The following is a 26,815-nucleotide window of genomic DNA, read 5'->3' as shown; positions in this document are numbered from 1 at the left end:
GTCCAGCAGAATTAGTTGACCTGGTTCTCTCTTAGCCCTGCCATGTGTAACTGCTCCCCACCAGGTCTAGTTGGCACAGCCCTCAGATGACAGCTGGGCCTTCTTCTGAGTACGGTGGCCTCCAGTGCTTGCGTTAGGTGATCTGTGACTCCCTGCACGGGGACCTTGACATTGTGCATGCTGATGAGCTTATCTCAAATGGATGGCTTAAAAAAGTTAGAATATTCACTTTCAGGATATTCTTAGGTCAGTTAAAAGTTCTACCCTATCCTACTTTTTTATAACTTAAAAAAATCTCAGTGTCACATTGCTTATGTAGAATAACCCAGATTTCCTGATTCCTGCTTTCTCTTCAGTATTGGAAGGGGCCTTAATGTAAATGGTTTAAAGAAAAGCTAGTCTAGCACATGAAGTCAGCCCCGGGGAGACTAGAAGGAGGCTCCATGGGCAGGTTGCAAAGCTGGTCTCCTGGAATTTACCATGAGTCTATGTCACCACAATTTTTCTGGGATAGAAAAATCTGAGGAGAACCTATATCCTAGTATAGGATAGTTTTTATGTCTTCTCTTTCAGGAAAATACCTATGTCAAAATTACTGACAAGTAAATTCAGTAGATACAGATAGATTTCATACCATTTCCCCCAAATAAATAAATAAATAAATATATAGTCGCATGCATCTAAATATCTATCTTATAACACATGTCTATTGTATATGAATATATAGCCAATATTAGGGAAAATGGCCCTAATCCATTCTTGACACTTATAGGGAACTGCAGAGGGCATTGATTTTTAATGATTGAGGACCTACTATGTGCTGGACCTACTGTGTCCTGGGTACTCTGCTGACTACTTTACATGTGATGCTTCTGTAATCTAAGCAGTAAGATGACAACTCTAACTACCAGGCAGGCATGAAAAGAGTAACAGCCTGTGCTGCAGTGAGATTGGGAATTTCTAATAGACACATCCCTTCACTGACCCTCTAACTTCGGACAAGTTATATCATCACTTTACTCAGAGTGAGTGTGCCTCATAATGCTGCTGCTTACAATGGTGCCCAGGCAGGCATGAAAAGAGTAACAGCCTGTGCTGCAGTGAGATTGGGAATTTCTAATAGATACATCCCTTCACTGACCCTCTAACTTCAGACAAGTTATATCATCACTTTACTCAGAGTGAGTGTGCCTCATAAAGCTGCTGCTTACAATGGTGCCCAGAACATGTTAAGTCCACAATACATTAAGCCATTTTCATGTCCCTGGTTAGAGGCTCGTTGGCAGTAAGGCAACTTAGAGACTAAGTGAGTGATAATCACATCAGATGAAAAATATTAAGGAATTCTCATGGTTTGATATTTTATAGTTCTAGAATAAAATGCAAGGAAAAGGTTTTCTTTATGAATAAAATTAAGAAAATGTGCAACCTGATTACGGATGATTTGTCTCCCAGTTTCTCCCCCTTGGTTCTTCTCCCCATTTTGCCATGTTCTTCCTGTAACACTGAATAAACCACTTCACCTCTTCGGGTCTCAGCTCCTCCTCTATAAAATGAAGGAGTAGATGAGATAATTTCTAGGTCCCTTTCTATTTCTGACCATTTGTACTTCCAATTCTTTGAGTTTTCCTTGAAGTTCAGAGACAGTCTCTTTCCAAGAAAATGGAAATGGAAATTAGGCAATGATTTTGATGGATATCCGTTGCATTCCTTAAGGGGCACAGGGAGTGGGGTACCCAGATAATAGCTCCTGTCCTGGACCCCATGCTTGGCAAGAAGGGGGAATCTAGGCCAGGTCCCCAGGCTGGGGAAAATGTCACAATCAGCTATTCATTCCTTGTCATTGGTGTCAGCATCTCCACCTTGTTGATGGCTGTTGATGACCTGATTAGTAAGTTGTTGTGCAAGACAGGTGGGTGTTGGAGTGGGCTGGACCGCCGGGAGAAAGGGAGGGAGCAAAATAGTATGGATAGCTCCACAGGGCTGCGAGAGGCAGACGAGATAGGCAGAATGTGATTCATAGTCTCAGAGATCCTCGTGGCCAGTCCTCGTGTTCTACACATGGACAGGCTGCTGTGAATCTTAACCTGCAGGAGCTGGAAATCTGCAGGAGCTGGACCTAGGCCCTATTGGAGTTGATGTCCTCAGAGTCCAGCACAAGGCGGGACTCAATATATTCTTTATCAAATTAACAAGTGAATCCTCCTCATCTGTGTGTAGAGCCTATGGTCATTTCCTGTAATGTTTGAATCCAGTCTGATCACCCAGGGAACACTAGGGAAGACTCATCAGTATAGCGTCTATGGACTTCTCAGGCAGAAAAACGTCATGTTAAATGCTATCTACTTGTCTTGGTGCTAAGCCTTCCACACCTCCAACCACCAGACATAGCATCCTGCCCAAACTCCTTACTCTACCTGCTTCATATTTTAAAAAGATTTATTTATTTATGCATCCAAGAGCTGGGGTGTAATAGAGGATTCACCAGAGACAGTGTGGGGAGCAGAATAAGCAGGTCCACTGAAATACACTGCTGAGGGGAGCAGCGGGCAAGACCAGAGAGGTCTGCTGTGCCATGTGGATAGCTCCCTGGCCAGGGATTGATCTCATGCCACAGTGGCTGAAGATAGCTTCATAGTGCTGAGACTTAACCCCTTGTGCCACCATGGAGGCCCCCTACCTGCTTAATTTTTCTTGGATCATTTTACTACCAAGTGGTATTATATATTCATGTATCATGTTACTTTCTCATTAAATTAAAAGCAGCCTGAAGGCAAGGGCTTTCTGCATCTTATTTACAATTGTATTGTCCAGTGCCCAGAACAATGTCTGGCACCTGAGAGGTAGTTTCTACATATTTATTGGAAGAATGATTGGGTCTTATTTAATACTCATATTTGCCCAAGAGGTAGATGCAATATTTCTCTTCATTTTCTGAGGGTAGAGCCTCCTAAGGTGAAATAACTTGCCTGAAGTCACACTAATGGTAGCTCAGATATTAATCCAGTCTTACTTAGGAGTCTTTGCTCTTAACCAGAATGTGGTTCTGCCCTCTACCCTAGAAACTGAATTTCCACAAAGGGAGCACTTCAATGGTTCCATGTGGTTGAAATCTGTGAAATTTCCTATCAAAGAGACAGTATCTTTCATCCTCCACCTTTCTTTGCTCTGTGTCCTTTGTTCCCAGAGTCTTCTTTACATAGTACTAGGCAGGTGCGTTATCACACTACTATTATAACTCAAAAACTGTGATGCAAAATATAGTTTACATTTGGTCTAAACTACAAGATAATTTCAAGTCCATTCTCTCATTTTGAAAGCAAGCTTATGCAACTGTATTTATGTAATTGCTGCTCCAACATAACCGATGAGGAAACTGAGATGTGGAGAGGCAAAGTGACTTGATCCAGATACCTGGTGTGTGGGGGTGGGGGCGAGGGGGCAGGACCTTGAGGGTTCAGCATGGAGCAGCAATCCCATTCTGATTTTCACAAGAGCTGTTGTCCCCCAATTATTCCATTTCCTGTGTCCTCTTTTATTAACCCTTTGCTCCTGTCCTCCTTGAGTCTTGTTTCCCTCTGTTCATACTACAATCTTCAGGGTAAACCGATCTTTCATCCGCACAATTGGGCCGGGAGCTGGCACGGGTGCCTAACAAGCATGTCAGACTCTGGCCTTCCTTCCATGTCCTTCCCTCTTGTCTTCCTCCAGCAAATGTTCTCCAGTGACAAGGATCACTGGAAACGCTGAGGAATGACTGACCAGCATGAGGAGGACTCTGAATTAGAGTCAGCCTGTTTCCAAGATGGATGGCAAGTCCCATCTGGGGCTGACGTCAGGGCCCATGCAGGAAGATGGTTTGCATCTTTGATGGGAAATCACAGAAGGAAGAGAGAGCTTTAGTGCAGTCAGTTTACTTCCCTCCATTTCCTTGTATGGTCTTATTTACAAAATCCTCACTTAGTCACAAAATCCTCAATGACTGCAGGGAGGAGGCTCTGAAATCAGGTAAAGGACTCATGTGCATGTCACCTGCATGCTGATGGCTTTTCCCCTTTCCCCCCAGGTTTACTGACTTCCTGTGTAGCATGTCCTGCCAGCAGAGCCAGCAGCAGTGCCAGGCCCCTGCCCAGTGTCCTTCCCCCAAAGGCGCCCCCTGTTGTCTTCCTAAGTGTGCTCCCAGGTGCCCACAGCAGTGCCCAGTGCCATGTGCCCCTGCAGTACCCTGCTGTTGCCCCAGCTCTCAGGTCTTCTGTGGCTGTGGTTGTTTTTATAGACTTGAGTGTGGGAGTCATTGCATCTGAGGGTATCAGTGTAGCTGTAAGTCCCCCATCTCAGACACCAGAGCTCTCATGCTGCAGTCAGCCTCAGGGGGCTCCAGCTGCTGTGGCAGTGGCAGCGGGCAGCAGTGGGGGGCTCCAGGCATCTCTGGGGGGCTGCTTCTGACCTAGAGCATCAGGACTTCTGACAGGCAAGCCCAGAAGCATCTTTGTGCCAACACCAGCCCCAACTTGCTGCTACTCCTGCTTTGCCTCCCTCCATATCCTGCATCTGAGGAGCTGCACTCTCCAGTGAAACCTCAAGGCTTCTGCCCCCTTCTACCCCCCTCCTCTTCTGTGTCACCAAATAATAAAGCCTTCCTCACACTGCCCTCTGCTTCCTGCTTATGTTTGCCAGTTGTGCCCTAGAGGTCAGTGTTAGCAACTTGGGGTCCTGGAGTGTGGCTCACCTGGTCATCTGTGCCCACAGGTATCCCTGGGGAGACTCTGGAAAAATTTCCGTGCACACAGAGAGGTCCTCAAGGGTCCAGTTTTCAGACTGGATGAAAACTGTTCTCTTGAGCAACCTGAAATAATTTCCATTACTCTCCTGTATTTGCAAATTACAAATCCATAGATGTTTCTAATATGATATTAAATGTTCATAAGTGTTCTTCAAAATCATGAAAAATTTAAAGACATCAAGTAAGTCCCCACATGGACTGTGATGGAACATTCAAAGTAAGAATCTTCAAGAAATAAACTAAATACTTGCCAACAATACTTTATATCTTATCCCTTGGAGTCTTTGAATATGACCTCAGGAGAAAAGTCTGTGCATCCAAACTGCATAAAGATCTGGAGATGCAGGGATTATGTGGGATTAACTGGGTGGAGCCTAAATCCACTCACAAAGGTAGTTACAACGACTGCTCCCTTAATGGCCTGGGTTATTGGAAACAGGACTTCAAGTGAAAAGAGCATTAGAAAAACAAGTTATGCATAGTCCGATTGACATACAGAGTGTTCATCTCTTTTTTTTTTTATTTTTGCATTGAAGAACTGGGGTACAGGTCAGAGGTATGGAAGGTAAGCAGATTCACCAGAGAGAGAGTGGGGAGCAGAACAGGCAGATCTAATGAAATACACTGCTGAGGGGAGCAGCGGGTGAGACAAGAGACGTCTGCTGTGCCATGTGGGTAGGTCCCTGGCTGGGATGGAACTCAGGCCTTAGGGGCCATGTTCCTGAAACTTAACCCCTAGGCCACCAGGGAAGCCCAGAAGTGTTCATCATTCTGGCCACAACATCTAAATAAAGACCCTAAGACACTTGTGATATTGAACAATTATTTGTATTTACTCAGTCTTTCATTTTGTGACATTTTTGTTCCAATAATCCAGTTGCAGGTGGCTGGGGGCATGGCCGATTCCTGTAGCTCAGTGCACAAGTGGGAACCAAATGAGATGAGACACCCTTCAGGGCACACCCCACCTGCACCTGCTGATAGGATAATGTGGATGAGCTGATAAACCTCACAGGCGCATCTAATGGGGATGTGGGAGGAAAGTGGAGCCCCTGGGAAGACCCTCAGACATGAGGAGAAATGCAAAACCCACACAGGGATTGTTTTTTCTCATCAAGGTTATAACCAAATGATGTTGGACAAAATGATGTGATTCCAGGACCTGCTGTGTAGACAGAAACACAGGGCATTTCAAACACACAGAGACACCCCCACACCACACAAGAGAGGGACATAGAGATGAGGTGTTGGGACAAACAGCATGTCTATACCAGCAGAGGCCACAGAGGCTGGAGGGATGGACCGGGGGCCAGTGCAGCTTCCTTCCACCTGGAGTTTGGTCTAGTGATCGGGATCTAGACTTCAGGTTCCAGAACTGTGGGAGAATTTTTGTTGTGTTAAGCCATTGGATTTGTGGTTATTTTTTAGGGTAGGTATAGGACACAAATGCATACAGACTCACACAATAATACATAGTAAAGGAATTAAGTCATTTCTAATAAAACATGTACAAAATGACTCCCTAATACTCAAGTTCAATATGGTGAAAAAGGGAGGTGCTATTTTGAGGGGAGAATATATGTTTACTATTTACCTATATAAAAAGAATAGGATATGGATGAACACATATTTAATGATCATACTTTGGAGAAGAACAGGAAGAGGATGGTTGATGTAAGATCTGTGATTAGACGGATTATTGTCAAGATCCTAGTTTTCATTTTGGTGAGTTTTCCCTTTTTTTATATTATTATATGTAATGAGTATATGGAAGAATAACTGAACAAGTTAATTGCCCTGTGTATGGCACACAGTGAGTGTGGCACGGTTCAATAATTGAGGAGCAAGGGCTCCTTCCTCTCCATCAGGTAAGCCAAAGTGGTTGCTTATAAGTATATCTGGGAGCTGGGGAGGAAGAAGCAATTGGGCGTGATGCATGTTCTTCTCTGGGGGCACAGCTCTCAGTGCTCCACAGGGCCCCACCCCACCCCTGGGTAAAGCTCATAGATTAAGATGATGTAAGGTCAAGCCAGGCTGTCATAGGTCAGGTTCATGTGTGCCTTGCTGGCCAGAAATGTCCAGTTCCAAAGGCTGCAACCTGTGGCAGACTTTCCATCATGGTGTTAATCAGCCAAAGTTTGCCCAAAGCTTTGCTCTGTTGCTAAGGAGCGAGCTGACACACCTGTGAGGCTCTGAGAATTCTTGCCAAGTGGTGAAGATTCCACATACAAATTTGAGGCTTTCCTCATGGATCCATTCCAAAAAGCTATCTGAAGAAATCCCGACAGCCGGCAACTCACCAAACCACAAGCACAGGGAGAGGTGAGTTGACACCTGTAGGCCACAAGAGCTCTGGCCTGGGAAGGGCCATAGTCCCGCTGCACTGGTGGTCCTGCCTGCAGCTCATAGCAGGCACAGTACTCTGCTAAATCTGGTTTGTAAAATTCTTCCCTACCTAGTAAACAATTTAGGACAGCCAGTCTGCTTCAAAGTGTTCTTTAATTTGTCTTTCAAAACTGGTCTCTGCAGATTATTTCATGAATTTAAACAATTGTTTCATGAATTTAAACAAAAGTTTAAATGCAATAGTGTTTGAAGACTGTAAGTGATAGTGAAGCTAAGTTAAATGTTTTGCTCCATTTTGTCAGAGAGTTAAATGTCAGTGTTTAAAATTTTGTTTCGGGGCCTCCCTGGCAGTGCAAGGAGTTAAGACACAACCTATGAAGCTATCTGCAGCCTCTGCAGCACGAGTTCAATCCCCGGCCAGGGAGCTACCCACATGGCTCAGCAGACCTCTCCTGACTTGCCCGCTGCTCCCCTCAGCAGTGTATTTCAGTCCATCTGCCTCTTCTGTTCCCCACTCTGTCTCTGGTGAATCCATCACCCCCCACCTCTGGCCTGTACCCCAGTTCTTATATGCATAAATAAATAAATCTTTTTTTTGTAAATGCTGTTTGTTATATAGGTTAAAAGAAATGTTGTGGACGAGGAGGAGGGCAGAAATTAGCCCTGTGGATTTCTTGGTGCGTGTGATTTAAAACCTACAGCTTTATTGGGGGAATGCCACACTCTGCTGGTTTTCTCTCAAGTGGCTTTTTTAGGAGTTAGTGGAAACAAATTTAAACTGAATTTTGCTTAAAATGTGAGTGATATCCTAATCCTTTGTTTTGATTATATGCAGAAAAAAGTGACAGTTAACTAGGGCCCACATTTTTAGATTTAGCCCAATATTCCATTTATATAACTATTACTTCTAAAAAGACAAATTTTAAAAGCCACCTGTCTTAGGAGAATTGAGTAAACCTGTTGCCAGTACTGTTCTATAGATGAAATGTCCTGGTTAACATGGTCTCCACAGGACTCTGGAAATCACAGTAAAGGCTGCTTGCTCAACCTATGACTCCATGAGCTATGCAGAATCCTCAGTTTTGTGCAAAGTTATGGTATTTAAACTGGTGGAAATAGCAAATTTGAGAAGGAAATTATTACCCTTAGGGACTGTTAAGCTTGTAAGCAATGCTCTGGGTAGGGAAATCAGTGGCCATTAGATCCCTTTCAAATGTGAAGAAAAAAAATGTATGCCCACTTTGATCAAAATTTTAAATACTGTATCTGTTACACTGTTTGCCACACCATTAGGAATCTGGAGAAAATATGGTTGGCTTTATTGAAAAGTAGATCGCTGCTCACTCCATTCTCTCTCACCAGTCATCTTGGGGTAACCCAAATTATCCACGCCTATAAGGCTGCTAAGTAAGCCATGTAGTAGGTATAGGCATCAGCACAAGTTCACCATTGCTGATCTAACCATAAGTGTCTGTAGTTATTTTACTCATTCCTGATCAAACTACCCTCAAAAACTCTTACCATTCCACAAAGTTGGTAGGCCATCATCCGCTCACCTTAACAGTACGTGTATTACCATAATCTGTTGAATTGATTGTATCATATGTTCCAGTAGACTAGGTTTCTGTTTCCAGGGTGAATTTGAGTGTGTTGGAAATAAAGAGATGAATTGCCCTAATCTTTACTAATGCTGAGTTTTCTGATTTAAGAGTTAATTTCAAAATCTAATTTCTGGTGTCCTTGAACCAACGCTTCTATTTTCTTTAAGGGTCTTCAAATGCCCAAATAAATATTCTCTAAAAAATATGTAGGCTTAACACTTTTTGAGACCTAAATCACACCCAGAAAAATCTAAAACCATAAATTTCGATGTGTGTAGAGGTTTTTTTTTGGCTAAAGGAATAAATGCTTATTAAACTAAAAATCTGGGGCCTCCCCTGGTGGCACAGCAGTTGAGCGCTGGCCTGCGAAGCTGCCCTCAGCTTCTGCAGCGCCGGTTCGATCCCTGGCTGCCGACAAGGGTCCCACATGTTGCGACAGACCTCTCCTCTGTGCCCACTGCTCCCCTCAGCAGTGCATATCATCAGTCTGCCTGTTCTGTTCCCACTCTGGGTCTGGTGAATTCTCTCACCTTCTCGCTCTTCTGACTGTACCCAGTGCTTGTATAAATAAATAAATAAATCTAAAAAAAAAAAACCCTCTTAAAAATAAAAAATAAATTAAAAATCTGTGATTTTTCTAAGGTCCTATTTAAGAAGTGTCTTGTATGCATTTATTCATTTAATCTTCTCAATTAGTTCTCACATATCTTTAAAATGAGTTGGGAGTGCAAATTTCCCTTCAAAATTGTGTTTCGTATTTTTTGGCTGGATGCCTAGGAGTTCATTGCAATACTACTTACAATAGCCAAACTATGGAAATAACCTAAGTGGTCAAAAATAAATGAGTGGATCAAGAAGATGTGATACATACACATATGTGAGACATACACACTTAAATATACACATTACACATACAGACACAAGTACATATACACACATACATACACAAACACACATATATATACACATATAATGGAATACTACTCAGCAATCAAAAAAGATAAACTCATGTCATTTGCATCAACATGAATAGAGCTGGAAGGGATTATGGTAAGAAAATAAGTCAGGAAAATGACAAATACTGGATGGTATCACAGTGAAATACAGAGAAACCAAAGTAAGGATCAGATTAAGCCAAACTCAAAACGAACGCTTGAAAACTGACTGAGGCATTCAGAGGGGGAGAGGAAAAGGGAGGGACGAGCACAAGGTGGTGAGGGAGAGTGGACCAAGGTGGTGGACTATGGGTGCTTTGGTGGTGGGAGCTCTATGGTCAGAATATCTGAGGCAGGGGCGTATTATCCTTCAATTCCAAAACACAGTGATGTAAACCAATGTTACCGCAATAATTTTTTTAAGTGGATAAAATGACTTAGGACAGGATAATAATGTTTTTCTCTCATTTAACACAAAACCCTCAGGAACAGATTTATTTCCCTGTAGCAGTTCTTTGTCATTACTATTATGATTAAATTTATGTTCATCGTTAATATCAGCACCATCAGCTTAAAATGGACACTCCCATTAATGACCTAGGTCCTTTGTACCAATCTCCATAACTAATCCACCCATATTAATTACTTTGTTTCTTAATATCTAATGTATTTGTAATCAATGTTATGCATTTCAGGTTCAATTGATGCTCTCAATGTAATAAAAACTTGTTTTTGTAAGCCTGAAGAAATGGTGATGTTCTTCTGTATTTTCTAATCCTTTAAAATGTTGTCTTTAAGACAAACTTTAAAACCTACCACTGAAAGCTGACCACAAAACTGAGGTATCCAGAGGGGTGGGAGTTGGAGAGGTAAGAACAGGGCAGGGAGAGAGCACAGTGGACTGTGGTGGAGGACTATGGTGCTCCGGTGGTGGGTGCACTAGAGGAACTGCACCACAGGGGAAAATCCTATGTTTTGAAACACTAGCAAGGATGTGAACCAATGGTATTTTAATAACATATACATACATGTAATATATATATGTATATATGTCCTTCATTTTCTTTATCCAGATTCATCTCTAGTGTATTTTCCTAAATATTTTTTTACCCCATAGTATATTGGGTAAATAATATATACATGTCTTGTTTCACACATTGTATTTATACCTAACACTATATATTGGAGATCACTCTATAATGATATATAGAGATGTCAATTTTCCCACTTATGAGATAGATTCCTAGATGTGAAATTTCTGGATCAAAGGTTATGTCTTTTGTAATTCTAATGGATATTCCCAAATCTCCCTCCAAAGGACAATTTATCCCCACATCAATGTGTGACGGTATCTTTTCCCCACATTCTCATGAGCACTGTGTTAATAAACTTTTTTTAACTTTGCCAAATGAAAAACACTGTCATATCAGTGTAATGAAACACACTGAGTTTCTTTTATTAGAAATGATCGTGAGCATCTTTTGCAACAATAAAATATGACAGTGAATTTGTCAAACTGTTCTTTATAGCTTTTGACATAGGTAGAAAGACCTTCCCCCAATCTTCAATTGTTTTTATTGTCCAATTTTAAATACTTATATACAAATATTTGAAAAAAAATAAATATTTGATCTAAAAATAAATTTAAATAAAAATTCAAAAAGCTGCATTTTCTGGGAAAAATATGCAGTCACAATATGCATTTTCTCTAACCAAGTATTTCCTACTATTAAATTTCCTACTGGCTTTAATGGAGCCTCAAGTTTCACGGAATGCCCCATGACTAAATGGCAGTTTTGTCACTTACCCAGTGTCATCCTAGCCCACATTCCATAGTCTGTCATATGATGACACTTCATGACCCTGCAGTCCCTCAGGCTGTCTCCTGGCCTGTCTCTTTGCCTGAGGGTCCTTCCAGTCTGTGACTTGGGGTGCACGCCTCTCCCAGTTTGCTTACACACAGCCCCATCCGTCTGAATGTCATTCTCTTGTGTTCTTATGACATCGAGAGATGATGGCCTCCAGGTAGTGTCACATTTGACCCAGTGCATGCCTTCATCAGGGCACTTTTATGCCCAAAGCGTGGACTTGTGCTGAGTCACAAACCTCTGCTGTGACTCTTTTGCACTGCCTCCTGTTCATTGTTCAGTAAATTGAAATCGTGGGCTCATTTTTTCCTTCACATTTACTGAATGTTCATGGAAGTCAGAGGGAAAGGGAGATGAATAAAATCCTGAACAGACTCTTCCTTCTTTCTCCCTGTGGAGGAGCAGAGAGCTATTCAAATGGTCATAGCACTCTTCTGAGTAAGAGTTGTTGGAGTCACACAAGGTCGAGGGGTCCTCTGGTAGCACAGAGTGATTATAGTGCATTGTGCACATGCATTTCCTCAGGAAACCACGTTAAACTTTGACTTCAGCATCTTGCAACATTCTGGTTAGAAGAAAGACAGTAGTTTTTTTTTTTAATTAATGCATATATGAATGCTTGATGCTGGAATGGCTGCCCTGCAGCAGGCTGGGAGCAGAGAACCACTGTCTGTGACTTGCAGGATGGCTCTTGGCTGAGTGCAGATCTGAGACTGGGGCTGGGAATGTGAGGACTCACCTCATCCCTGTTTGTGAAAGTGACTGTTTTGAATACACAGGCTGTGTCTCATGCTGGGAAGACACCAGGCCCAGGATAAAAGGGCCAGCGCTGGATCCTCAACCTCAGATCTTCAACCTGAGATCCTCAACCTCTGCCTCCTTACTACCAAGGTGAGTGCTAGCAGAGGGGAGCCCAGGGACTGCACTGCGGGGACTGGGGTACAGAGAGAAGAGGAAGTGCTGGGTGTGGGAGCGGGGACGGTGTGAGGTGTTCCATAACCAGTTCTCCTGTCCCAGATTCTCTTTACACAGCTGATCAGGACATCCTCTCTGAATTTTCTTGGACAATAAGGGGGAAAGTGGGCTATGGACTGAGAATATACTATGTCAGGGAGAAGAAGAAAACAAGACTAATATGGGGCCCTGGGTAGAAAGAAAAGAAGGAAGAGAGAATAGACAGCACTCTTTACCAAGACATGGAAACAACCTAAGGGCCAAGAAAAGATGAGGAGGTCAGATGTGGTCTATATACACAATGAAATACTATTCAGTGATCAAAAAAAGATAAAGCCATGCCCTTGCAGGAACATGGATGGAGCTGTAAGGGATTATGTTCAGTGAAATAAACCGGATAAATACCAGATGATGTCACTTATATGAGGAATGCAGAGAAGCCAAACAAAGGTCAGACAGAGTGTACTTTTAAGCCAACCCTTGAAAGCTGACCGAAAACTGAGATATCTAGGGGGAGGGGGAGAGAAGGGGAAAGAGAGAGCACAAGGGACTATGGTGGGAGATTATTGGTGCTTTGGTAGTGGGAGCGCTCAGGTCACTACAGCGGAGGGGGAAGTCTTATACTGCCAAGACAGTAGGAAAGATGCAACAATGGAACTAGAGTAAGAAGAAGAAGGAGGAGGAGGGAGAGAGGGGGTGGAGAAGAGACAACAGAAGGACAGAAACAGCTGCAGCATCTGTAGCAGCACAGCAGGGACCGGGCCCCCAGAGCTGGTGCAGGCAGCTGACAGGCATGTCAGACTCTGGCCTTCCTTCCGTGTCCTTCCCTCTTGTCTTCTTCCAATAAATGTTATCAGAGCGACAGGGATCCCTGGAAACGCTGAAGAATGACTGACCAGCATGAGGACTCCAAATTAGAGTCAGCCTGTTTCCAAGACGGATGGCAAGTCCCATCTGGGGCTGACCTCAGGGCCCATGCAGGAAGATGGTTTGCATCTTTGATGGGAAATCACAGAAGGAAGAGAGAGCTTTAGTGCAGTCAGTTTACTTCCCTCCATTTCCTTGTATGTTCTTATTCACAAAATCCTCAATGACTGCAGGGAGGAGGCTCTGAAATCAGGTAAAGGACTCATGTGCATGTCACCTGCATGCTGATGGCTTTCCCCCTTTCTCCCCAGGTTTACTGACTTCCTGTGTAACATGTCCTGCCAGCAGAGCCAGCAGCAGTGCCAGCCGCCTGCCCAGTGTTCTGCCCCCAAAGGCGCCCCCTGTTGTCCTCCCAAGTGTGCCCCTACCTGCCCACCACAGTGCCCAGCCCCATGTGCCCCTGCAGCACCCTGTTGTTGTCCCAGCTCTGAGGGCTTCTGTGGCTGCGGCTGTGGGTGTCCCTGTAGCCTTGGGTGTGGATGTCATTGTATCTGCGGATGTCGGTGTGGCTGTAGCTGTGGGTGTCGATGTGGCTGCCCCTGTGTGTGTGGGGGCCGCTGCAGCTCTGGGGCTGGGGGCTTCCACAGCTCTAAGGGGGGCAGTGCTGCCTGAGCTAACACAGGCCCCAACAGAGTCCCCCCTCTCAGAAACCAGAGCTCTCATGCTGCAGCCAGCCTCAGAGGGCTCCAGCTGCTGTGGCAGTGGCAGCGGGCAGCAGTGGGGGGCTCCAGGCATCTCTGGTGGAGTTGCTGCTTCTGACCCAGAGCATCAGGACTTCTGGCAGGCAAACCTGGAAACATCTTTGTGCCAACACCAGCCTCAGCCTGCTGCTACTCCTGCTTTGCCTCTCTCCATGTCCTGCATCTGAGGAGTTGCGCTCTCCAGTGAAACCTCAAGGCTTCTGCCTCCTTCTACCCACCTCCTCTTCTGTGTCACCAAATAATAAAGCCTTCCCCACACTGCCCTCTGCCTCCTGCTTATGTTTGCCAGTTGTGCCCTAGAGGTCAGTGTTAGCAACTTGGGGTCCTGGAGTGTGGATCACCTGGTCATCCCTGGGGAGACTCTGGAAAAATTTCTCTGAATACAGATTGGCCCTTGAGGGTCCAGTTTCCACACCATATGGGATGGGGCACAGAGTAGATAGGGTATGGACATGGCGGTTTGGTGGAGGCAATAAAAAAATCTAAATGATATTGAGGTTCAAATAAATGAATAAATTTAATTAATTAGTTGTCTCTTTGTTTTAGTCACTTTTTGCTGTATGGAAGCTTTTTAGTTTTTCATAGTCCCAATTGTTGAGTGTCCCCTTTGTTAGCCTTGATGCTGGAGGTTAGTTCACTGTATTTGTAGTTTACAAATATAGAGTTAACATTTCTAACAATCAATATGATATTAAATGTTGTTCAAAATCATGAAACATTTGGAGACAAACTGAGTGTCCTTCCACATGTCCTGGGATAGACTAAATTAAAGTGAGTGAATCCCCATGAAATCACTTAAATACTTGCTCAAAACACACCACACTTAATCTCTGGAGTCTGGGATATGTCTTAGAGGGGACTTATCCCCTGTACGTCCTGACTACAAAAGGATTGGAAATGAATTGATTAACGGGCAACTCCATCACAAATATAATTACAGTAAATCCTCAAATTTGTTGGAAACTGGACTTTAAATGAAATGACTATAAGGAAACCAATCAATGTACAGAAAGGTGAATTTCTTTTTTTTTAATGACTTACATATTTATGCACACAAGGCTGGGGTGCAGGCCAGAGGTTCAGGAGAGTGAGAGAATTCACCAGATACAGCATCAGAAGCAGAACAGGTGGATTGACTGAAATACGCTGCTGAGGGGAGCATCAGGCAAGACAGGAGAGGTCTGCTGAGTTATGTGGGTGGCTGGGGATCAAACTGGTGTTACAGTGGTTGCAGATAACTTCATAGTGCTGAAACTTAACCCCTTGCATCACCAGGGTGAATTTCTTTTAACATGATTCTGGTCATGCAAACATCATTAAACTTCTAAATAAGCACCCAAAATCATTTTTAATGTTAAACAATAATTATATCCATTCAGTTCTTTATTTTATAACATTCTCGTTCCAATAATCCAGTAGTGGGTGGCTGGGGGCATGGCCGATTCCTGCAGGTCAGCGCACAGGTGGGAGCCAACTTGGGGGGACACCCTCAGGGCACATCCCACTGGCACCTGCTGATGGGATAATGGGAATGTGGGAGGAAAGTGGAGCCCCTGGGAAGACCCTCAGACCTGGGAAGAAATGCAAATGCAGATTCTGGCCAGCAGGAGCTGTTTTTTTCTCATCAAGGTTATAAACAGATGATTTTGGTCCTGCTGTGTTGACAGACACAGCACATTTCAAAGAGACACATGCACGCACAACACACAAGAGAGGAAGTCATTGTAGGGAGGGACACAGAGATGAGGTGTCAGGACAAACAACATCCTTACACGGCAGAGGCCTGAGAGGCTGGAGGAATGGACTGGGGGCAGGTGCCTTGAGGTTCCAGAACCGTGGGAGAATTTTTGTTGTGTTAAGCAATTGGATTTGTGGTTATTTTTTAGGGTCGGTACAGGACACAAATCCATTCAGAGTCATGGAAAGATATATCAGTAAGGGGAAAACATTTTCCTAATAGATTATATAAAAAATGATTCCCTAATATTCAAGTTCAATATAGCAAAAAAAAAAAAAAGACGCCTATTTTGAGGGAAATACATATGGTTGCCACTTATCTATATTAAAAAATACAGGATATGGATGAACACATACTTGATGACAATGCTTTTCATGTATAGGAGCAGTGGATGGGTGGGTTTGTGCAAGACATGTGATTAAATAGATTACTGTAAAACCTTAGCCTTAATTTTGGAGTCTTTTCCTTTCTTTTTATATTATTAAAAGTAATGAATACATGAAAGGACAATAAATCAATTGTCTTAACATATTGTCCCACTCATGGGGCAATAATGGCAGTGTGACATGTTCAAGAATTCTCTGATGTTATAGCCTAAGGTCCTGTTGAAAGGCGTTTTATGCATTTAGTCATTTTGTATTCTCGGTCTCATAACTCTTTAAAATGGCATAGAGGACAATTTTCTCTTTGAATTAGTGCTTTTGCATTCTCTGGGTAGGTACATAGGAGTTCATCGCAACACTACTTACAATAGCCAGATTATGGCAACAACCTAAGTGCTCAGCAAGAAATGAACGGGTGAAGGCGTGGGGTACTCAGTGGAGCACTGCTCAGGGAGTGTCAGCACTCCCTGCTCAGCCCTGCTTCCTCTTGGGAACGTGTTAGTCCAAGGATAAAGTGTCACTTGCTAGCTCTTCATTCTGTGTCCTGCTGAGATTCAGTCTTTACAAGTGAGCATTTACCAAGTGAGCACTTTGCAAAGCAGACCCAGGGGCAAGAGAGGAGGGCATCACCATGGTGACCGCTGGAAGGATGCGCAAATGGCAGAAGTCTTGTTTCTCAGTATCATCATCTTGTAGTTTATATTTTAGATATCACACGTTTTTGGATATGCCCTATGTCTAATATCCTTTAGAATCAGGGTGAGAAAATGAGTATATAGCTACCTGTGTCCTTTGGAGGTCTGAAGCTTCTCTTCTGGTGACTTTGCCACCAAATGTTCATCGCAATGAACATGAGATATTTATCAGACCTCAGTGGAAGCCAAGTGGCTTGGGGAGAGGCAATACTTGCTAAAGTTTGTTTTCCTGAAGATTGGTTTCCAGTGTCCCTATAGAACTTGGATCATGAACCAGGTCCCGCAGAGGGCAAGACTCTGAAATCTAGGGGAAGGGATATAATGACAAGGAATCCTTGAGATTGTGTGCTGATTTCTGTTTTCCTTCTCTCAAGTTAACTTTGGAAATACTCTGCCAGCAAACCCAGAAGCAGTGCCAGTCCCCTCCCAAGTGTCCCCCCTAAGTACTGGCCCCAATGCCCTGCTCCATGTCCACCTCCAGTCTCTTGTCCCTGCGGGTGCAGCTCTGGGGATGGGACTACTGCCTTAGTCACTGGGCCTGTCTCTTCCCCCGGTGCTGGCACCAGAGCCCTAAATACTAAGCATGAACTCCCAGGGGTGAGGGGGCTTCCCCTTCTGCCCTGGCTCTGGGGACTACCATAGATCTAGATCTTGTCCACTGGGGAACAGCAAAGAAACAAGACCCAAGTAATTTGGACCTGCCCTTCAGCAAATTTTTCTGTTCTCACCCCTTTTTCTGCTCTGGGGTTTGAGATGTTGAAATGGTCTTGTCACAGGCTCATCCCTGTGCTCCCCCAAATTCCCTGTCAACTAGCTCCAGGAACACTTCTGAGGAAACACTAGGCCCTAAATCCCATCATGGGAATAATAAAGTTTCTTCTTCTAGTAAAGTACCCCTGTTCCTTGTCCCCATGGCTTGGCACATAACACCTCCTCCCCCACCCCCTCTCCCCTGCTGCCCTACCTACCCTGCCCTTGAGGAAGAACAGTGTACCTCCAGGCAATGTTAATGTCATCCTATTGGGGCTTTAAACTGATTTGTCCAGACAACCCCTTGGGACAAAGCCCTAGGGCAAGTTCAATGACCAGGTCTTTAATCTGCAAAGGGACCTTCTTTTCTTCTGCTGGTCCCAGAAGTGCAGACTAAAAATGTCACTCATGCAAAGGGAACAGGGCTCTGGGCTGTGATTTGTGTCAATTACAGAGTGCTTGCAATATTCACAACATCTTATTTTTTACAACATATTTTGGTAAGTGAGCAAGAAAAGCACAACCTGCAGCTCTGAGGCTGATGGTAGAGATTTAGGGAGGCCAAATGGAGGGCATTTCTGAACAGAGACCAGATCACAAAGCCTCTCTCTTCCTTTTTTTAATTATTTCCAAAGTCATTTGGTCAGGCCCATGGGGTTGTGTTCTCCAAATAATTTTGGCCCATTGCAAACTGTCTTAGATAAATGATTATTTTTTCCATTAGGTGAGCATCATGATGTAATAAAAACAGCCATAATGTTAAGTAATAACAATATAATGATGGTAATAATTACCTTTATTGAGGGCCTGTTCATGGCTTGACTCTTCACATACCTTTTATTTAGCCTTGACCACAACCCCCTAGGCAGAGATGTTTACATTTCACGATGAAGCTAATCAAGGATCGGAGAGAGTGACTTGCTCTACTACATAGTTGGCTTGGAGCGACAGTCATGGGACAGGTTCAGGCTTGGCTTCCAAGATCTCGCCATGTCCCTGGGCACTCAGCCTCCCAACTGCCAGCTTTACTTCTTGAGATCAAAGAAGATAAAGTATTGAGTGTTTCTGAGGGAGCTTAACATGCCATTTCCTGGATTAAGAGAGGTTGTCTATACATCTGTGCCTTTGTTTCTGCTCCAGTAACTTCCACACCATACCCCTCCAGGCACCCAGAGCTTGGTTCTGTCTCATTTCTGCTTAAATGAGTGACCAATGACCTGAGTTTGCAGACCCCTGTGGTTCCTTCCTCCTGTAACTGGGGCTGAAGCCAAAGGCTGTTACAGGTGGCGCCCTCTGGAGGGGGGTGCAGGTGAAGATTAATAGCTCCAGGCAAAATGAGGAAAAACTATTGGTGAGAATGGAGACTCTGATAGGAGGTATACGGGACACAGAAGCAGCCCCCAGGATTCAGTGTTTTCAGTATTTCAGTGTTTTTTCAGGATTCAGCATTCCAGGGTCAGCCATTCCTGCCCCCACCACACCTATCTTTCAAAAGTTTGCAGACCTCAGAAGGACCTGGAGAAGCTTCCAGCAGCCAACCTCAGAGGAGAAAATTTCAGAGGGATTGCAGGTAGCCAGGTGAAACGTTCCCAGTTTTGTTGCTGTTACAGCCTGGAAAGGAAGGCGAAGACCCAGAGCCGGGTGCCTCGCTGTGTGAATGTGGGCTATTTATCAGGTCCTTTGGCTGCCGCAGCTGTTGTTTCCAATGTTGCTTGTCTGGTACTGTGCTGGCACTTCTCAGCAGCTCCGGTGAGTGTCTCCTGTTGCATCTTCTGCTGTCTTCATGAGTTGGATCCCAGCCTACTCTCTGTCTGCCATATGCTCCAGGCCCTCAGTGGTGAGAAGACACCATCTTAGAAGTGTGGCCTTTTGTTTGGGATAGGAGCTCTGTTTCCTCAGTGGTGGGAAGATGCCCATTTAGACGCCTTTTGTTTAGGACTATAAAACACTGGACACAGTTTTGGGTGAGATAACCAGTCACTTGTGTCCTCAGTGAATCTTTGTTTTCCCTTGTTAAATAAATCCCATTATTGTTCTATGAACCTGGGTCGTCTTGCAATTGTGCACATGGGTGAAGAACTTAGACAGTGACCGGTAAACTATTTGAGCAGTGTCCTAGGCCAGTTTTAGTGCCCCTTATTGCCCACATCTCTCCTATTGTCATTCTCTAGCTACTTTCAGGTTTAAATAATTACCACAGCCAACCTGTCCCCATGCCTTTCCTTTGCGCATGCTGTTCCCTACTAAAATGTTCCTTGTCCTTCAGATTTCAGTCACATGTTCGCTTCTTCAAGGCAGACTTTCCTGGTCACCCCCTCATTGGCCTAGAGACCTCTCCTGTCAAGCACTAATCAGGGATATCATCAATCATTTTGTCTATGTGACCCTTTGATTAATGTTCCTCTCTACTCACTCATCTGAAAGTTCTCTAAGAACAGGGGCTACATTTACTCGTTGTCTTCTTATCATGAACCCCCAGGGTGTCACATTAGCTTTATATATAATAAATAATCAATAGCTGAATGAATCAATGCATGCATGGGAAAATGAATGAATCAGACTCAGCAACATCATCACCATCATCCCTCCAAACTGTGTTAGTGTTGAAACATCTTTAAGTGCTCCAGTCACATGCAATAAATATATATACATGCATATATATTTGTAATCTATCTGAAATAGTTCAATTTGCGTGTCTCCTATTTTTATTCGCTAATTTTAGCATTTCTACAACAGACACCTTGGCTGTGGGCCATTCAGTTTCATGTTTGAAAGCTCGTAGTTCCACTCTTCCACTGGTTTAAATGTGTGGTCTTCCTCCAGAGTGAGGTAAATTATTTGGTAGTGCTTCCTGATTCTTCTTTAGTAAGTGCCTCCTTTCTATGGCTTGCCCTGCTTGTATCTATCAAAGCCCTCTCACACTGCATTACACGTGTCTGTATTTATGTTTTCTTAATTGACTGTAAGCTCTTGAAAAGTAGAGGCTGGGAGTAATTGCTCAGAGTGTTTGTTGAGTGGGTGATGACTATTCTCAATTCAATTCTCGGAATCTGATGGGTGATCTAAAAATACTTGTTGAGTGAACTGTTTTTAATAAGTTCCACTTCATGAACTAAGATCTCATTCATTTAGCATAGAGTGTTTGAGATAATGACTATCAATAGGGAAGATACAAAGAAGTAGTCATCACCAAGTGAATATACTATTTCCTTGGCTTTGCAAGTTGGTTTCCAAGTGAACATGTCAAGCTAAGTGCTTTGTATTCCCTGGTGCTTGGGGAAATACCTGACTGAGGTTCACCCTAGGGATGCTGTAGAAGTTACGATGAATGACAGGCAGGTTGCAGCTCAAGGCGCATGTGATTCTCTGCTTTCAGATTTGATTGAATGGGTTTAGGTTTCACTAGGATTAGGAATATATCCATATGTGTGTATACAGTGTGCATGAACATATGCATACACATATGTATATGCAAAACATATGTAATCTTTGATATGTAATTCACATTGTGTACAGTTCATCCATTCAAAATATATAATTAAATGTTTTTAATATATTCACAAAACTGTATAATCATCACTGCAATTTAATTGTAGAATAATTTATTACTGAAAATACAGTTTCTCTCCATTCCCCTCAGCCCTACTTTCAGTCTCTATTCTGGATATTTTACATCCATGGCATTATGCAATATGTGGCCTTTTGTGACTGTTTTCTTTTACTTAGCATGCTTACAAGTTTTGTCTATGTTGTAGCATATGCTAGAGCTTCATTCTGGTTTTTTTTTTTTTTTTGGCAAGTTGATATTCCATTGTGTTGGAAAATCATGCTGTGTTTATGTTTAACAGTAGACGGATGCTTGGGTTATTGCCACATCATGGGTGTTGTAAATAATGTTGCTGTGACATATTCATGGACAAATTTTTGTGTGGATGAATGTTTTGATTTTGTTTGATGGGGTTTTCACTTGCTAGAGTGGAATTGGTGGGCCCCATGGAAATTGTATGCTTAACTTTCAAAGAACTTCCAAAGTGTTTTCCACATGGTTATTTGATATCCATTCCCTTACTGCTACTCAGTTTCTCCATATCTTTCCCAACACTTGTAATTACCTATCTTTTTATATTATTATTATCATAATTATGTTAGTGGGTATGAAGAAGTATGTCACATGATTTTGATTTGTATTTTTTTAATGACTAATTATTCTAAACATATTTTCATATGTTTACTGGCCATTTATATTTTTTTTGAGAAATTTCTATTTAGATTCATTGTCCATTTTTAAATTGTGGTTTCTTTTTATTATTGTGTTGTTAACTGTTCTTTATACATTCTAGAAACAAGTATCTTTTCAATTTTATAATTTGAAAATACATTCCACGGGTCATTTTTTCACTTTCTTAATGGTATCATTTGCAACACAAAAGTTTTTAGTTTTTATGAAGCCCAATTTATCCAATTTTTTTTCTTTTGTCACTTATGCTTTTGTTGTTGTTTATGAGAAACTACGGCCTACTCTAATACCATGAAGGTTTACTCCTGTATTTTCTTCTTAATGTTTTACAGTTGTAACTCTTACATTTAGGTCTTCATCTATTTTGAATTAATTTTTGTGTATGGAATGAAGAATCATATATTTTAATCTTAATTTCATCTCTATATCCTTATGAACAATCTATTTAATCTCATTGAACAAATATCCCTTCTCTCTTTCTATATACTGGTATTATCACCATAGCTTTATATTTATTTAATTGTTCTATCTCAGTCTCTAGTTCTCTGCACCCCCCAACTCTATCTCCATCTCCATTTCTATCTCTATCTCTGTCTCTATAATTTGGATCTCATATTAGGACCAGAAATAGTTTCTGAATTTATCTAATTCAACTGAGACCCAGAGAATTGAAAAGATTTTTTTCTGGGGGGTCACACAACTTTCAATGTCTTCTTTGTGGTATTAAGAGATTCATAGTTAATAAAGGAAATTTATAGTAATAACTTAGCTTCAAAATTAAAATTAGGTAAAATACACACACACACACACACATATATATAAAATGTACCAAGATTCTAAGCTGGAGGTAGTTTATCTTTGAAACCCATAGCAAACACAAATTTTCAACATAGAAAGTTAACCTATATCTTTTATTCAAAGTAATAAGTGAATTCTCATCTTATTTCTAGCTAACTTCTATCTACTGAAAGCCATTTCTGGAATGTTATCAGACCAATTATTTCACTAACTCTTTTCATTGGCCTCTGGGACTTATTAGAAGACTGACTTTCATAATGTCATTCTACAAACATTTAATAGGCACTTTCTAGGAGTCTGACTTTTTATTAAGTACATTCTTCTGCCAGAAAGATGTTCATCATCAAGTGAAGAAAGAAGACACATCAGCAAGGGTTCCAAAAGTGTCCCATGTTATGTGGGGTGGTGGGAAAAGTAGAGCCAGATAAGGCAGATGGAGACACTGGTGTTTTAGCTAAATGTGGTGGAACTATTGGTAGATATTTGGCATAAAAGGGGCTTAACAGTGGGTGGACAGAAAGGGGCAAGATACAGTGTTCTGGACAGAGGAGGGAATTCTGAGAAAAGGCATTTGAAATAAAGCACTAGTCCACATTGAGAGCAATTGTGAAGAGTGGGACATAGCAAAAGACTCCTCATTAATCAAAAACAGATTGGCTTTTGATGTATCTATGCCAGTGAGTCCCCTTTACTCTTGTCAAAATCCTTGGCTATTGATAACCCAGTGATGCTGCATTGATTTCATCCACATATGTTTCATCCACAGAGCTCATATAGCCTGAACATCTGATTAAGCAGGACCCTCCACTCACTGTGGTGACAACTGTCTGAGAGTTTACTATGATTAAAAAAGTAGTTGAGGGGCCTCCCTGGTGGTGCAAGGGGTTAAGCACTGCACTCTGAAGCAATCTGCAGCCTCTGCAGCACGAGTTTGAGCCCCAGCTGGCCAGGGAGCAACCCACATGGCGCAGCAGACCTCTCCTGACTCACCCGCTGCTCCCCTCAGCAGTGTATTTCATTAGATCTGCCTGTTCTGTTCCCCACTCTGTCTCTGGTGAATCCTCTCACCCCCCACATCTCTGGCCTGTACCCCAGCTCTTGTATGCATAAATAAATAAATCTTAAAAAAAAGTAATTGACTTATTTCTGCACTAGACTTAGTATATTATTGTTTGGTGATATGGGTATGGCAAGATAGTCTGTAAGCTTTCCAGAAGCCCTTAATTCTATGTATATGCCGGGGTATCGCTTGTCTAGCCTACTTTTGACTCTGTCAATGAAACCTGCATATATCAATATTTAACTGAGGAAACATCAAATTTGCCACATGTAAAAAGAGTGAAGGCAGATACATAGCTCTATTTTGTGTCGTTACGCCTACTTCCTTGTTTGTATACATTCTTTGTTAATGTATTTCCACATGCAACTTCTTTCTATATATACCTGTGTGGTTTTCTCTCTCACTATCCTTATTGTGCGCACTTTCTCTTTTATCTTTGAATGCCTCTGTTAAGTGTGGTTGTAGAGATTACAAAGGGAATTGAGAAACTCTTCTGCTCTGTGTACTGTTAACTTTTCTTTGTTCTCTCTGGCATAGCCTGCAGTGTCCTTGTTTCTTTATCTATTAAACAGCCATTTCATAACAATCTCTGACACTATTTTTTTGTCTCCATCTTTATCCTTGTTAAGACATAGGTACTATGTGGCTTAAATATTTCATCTATTGAAACTACACTTAGGAAAACTCACTGATGCCCTGATGGCAAGATAAAAACAAAACACAAAACCTGACTACTTCAGACCTTGGGAGTAGAGGACACAGACACTGAGAATTTATTTAGAAATACTGGAAGAGACTTCAAATAACAAGTGTCAGCACCATTTCAGGGACGAGTCCTAGCATCTCTATTATAGTGGGGGGGTACTAAATGAGAAGATAATTGCAAAATAATGCAGAGGGAGAAATCACTGACTCTGTTGAAAATATTCACCTTTGCAGACAAAGGGAAAATATGTTCTAATTCTCATGATCAAGGCACCCCTAAGATACGTGTTTTTAGGACTTAGCATACCAGGGCACCAAAGGATCATACTCTTAAAAAGGGTTTCATTGCATAGTAAAACTGAGGGACTCTCTGAGTATCTCGATCTCATTACGTATTTACCTCTGGAGGCCTCTATCTCTAGATAACATGACTGCAAATCTTCTTTCTTCATTTCCAAGCTTGAGATGTACAACAGATTACCACCTCATTGAACTTTCATTTTCTCAGTTCTAAAGTAATGATAATAATACATGTACAAAGGGCTATTTTAAAAATCAAGATAATCACTGGATATCAAATTCCTAGACAATTGAGAGTTATATAGCAAGTGCTCAATGAGTTATCTTTAGATTATGTTTGCTATTCAAGTCACCTCCATATTTTTAAATCAATGCATCCATGTATGCTGCCATCTCTGTGCCTCTGTATTTTTGTTCACAAGATCTATCATTCCATCCCCCCCAGTTTATACAATATACACTTCTATATTATCATTAAATCTATTACTTCATCTTCTGCTTTTTATCATCTATTTTATAGCTTTCATAAATATATACTTGCTTGTATACCTTCACGTCATTTTCAAGTCACTACAATGTTAACACTTATTACCAGATTTTCATCAATTAATTTATAGCCATGTATATTTCAACCTACATGACTATTTCTAAATAATCACTTCTATCTAAAGATAGAGTTGAAAGCTCTAACGCTTAGTCGCACATCATCAGCAACACTTATCTTCCAGGCCTCTTCCCTAACCAGCCTCTTACTTTTCTTTGTAAAAAGCAAGAAGCAGGAAGTCACAAGAATTGCAGTATTCTTGGTCATTGGATTGGACAATATCAGCTCATTTTGTTTTCAGTAGTTTGTAATGTGTGAACCAACCCCAATTCCATGCCATCTTTCCATTCATCTATCTAGCCATCCATCCACCCATCAACAGACTCATATTAAATCAGGAATCTAGAGGCACAGTGGTGAATAAGGTAGATATGCACATTCTATCAAGATATGCACATTCTATCAAGAGATGAGTGAGAAAGACACATTCACAAGTTTTCAATAACTCACATTCTTGTGGAGCCAACTGGATTGTGTTTATTTGCTAATTTTTTTTTTATAGAGAGGCATGTTTTTCTTCCTTCCTTCCTTCCTTCCTTCCTTCCTTCCTTCCTTCCTTCCTTCCTTCCTTCCTTCCTTCCTTCCTTCCTTCCTTCCTTCCTTCCTTCCTTCCTTCCTTTCTTTCTTTCTTTCTTTCTTTCTTTCTTTCTTTCTTTCTTTCTTTTTGTTTATACATGCACTGGGTACAGTCAGAAGCGCGGGAGGGTGAGAGAATTCACCAGAGCCAGAGCAGAGAGCAGAGCAGGCAGAAGGACCGAAGTACACTGCTGAGGGGAGCAGCGGGCGGCAGGAGAGCTCTGCGCGCCATGTGGGACCCTCCTCAGGTGGCCGGGGAGCAGCCGGGGATCGAACTGGCGCCGCAGAGGCCGCGGGCAGCTTCGCAACCCAGCGCTCAACCTCTGCGCCACCGGGGAGGCCCTATTTGCTAATTTTTATTGATAGTTTTTGCATAGAAGAACCGGGGTTTAGGCCAGAGGTGTGGGGTGTGAGAGGATTCACCAGAGACGGAGTGGGAGCAGAACAGGCAGATCTACCAAAATATACTGGTAGGGGGAGCAGGGGCGAGACAGGAAAGGTCTGCTGCACCATGTGAGTTAGCTCCCTGGCTGGGGATCGAACTCAGGCTGTATCAGTGATAGCACTGAAACTTAACCCCTAGGCCACCAGGGAGGCCCTAGTTTGTATTTTCAATTTTCTTTCTTCAAGGCTTTTCTGACTACTTTCTAGATCACCATGAAGCCCAGGAGTATACAATTTCAGAGCATGTGATCAAAGAAATAACTTGCATGTTGTAGTGGAAAGACTTCGAGTCTAGAACTAGACTAGATCTAGTTCTAGTCACCTACAGAGTGTGGGGGTGTCTTGTTTCAATGCCAAAGCTTCCGGAATATGAAGGAATAGAGTTTTCTTCCTCCTTCTTTACCCTATTA

This window comes from Talpa europaea, assembly GCF_964194135.1.
Source record: "Talpa europaea genome assembly, chromosome: 9".
NCBI lineage: Eukaryota > Metazoa > Chordata > Mammalia > Eulipotyphla > Talpidae > Talpa > Talpa europaea.
The sequence above is the reverse complement of the archived record's forward strand: the minus strand, read 5'-3'. Positions refer to the sequence as shown.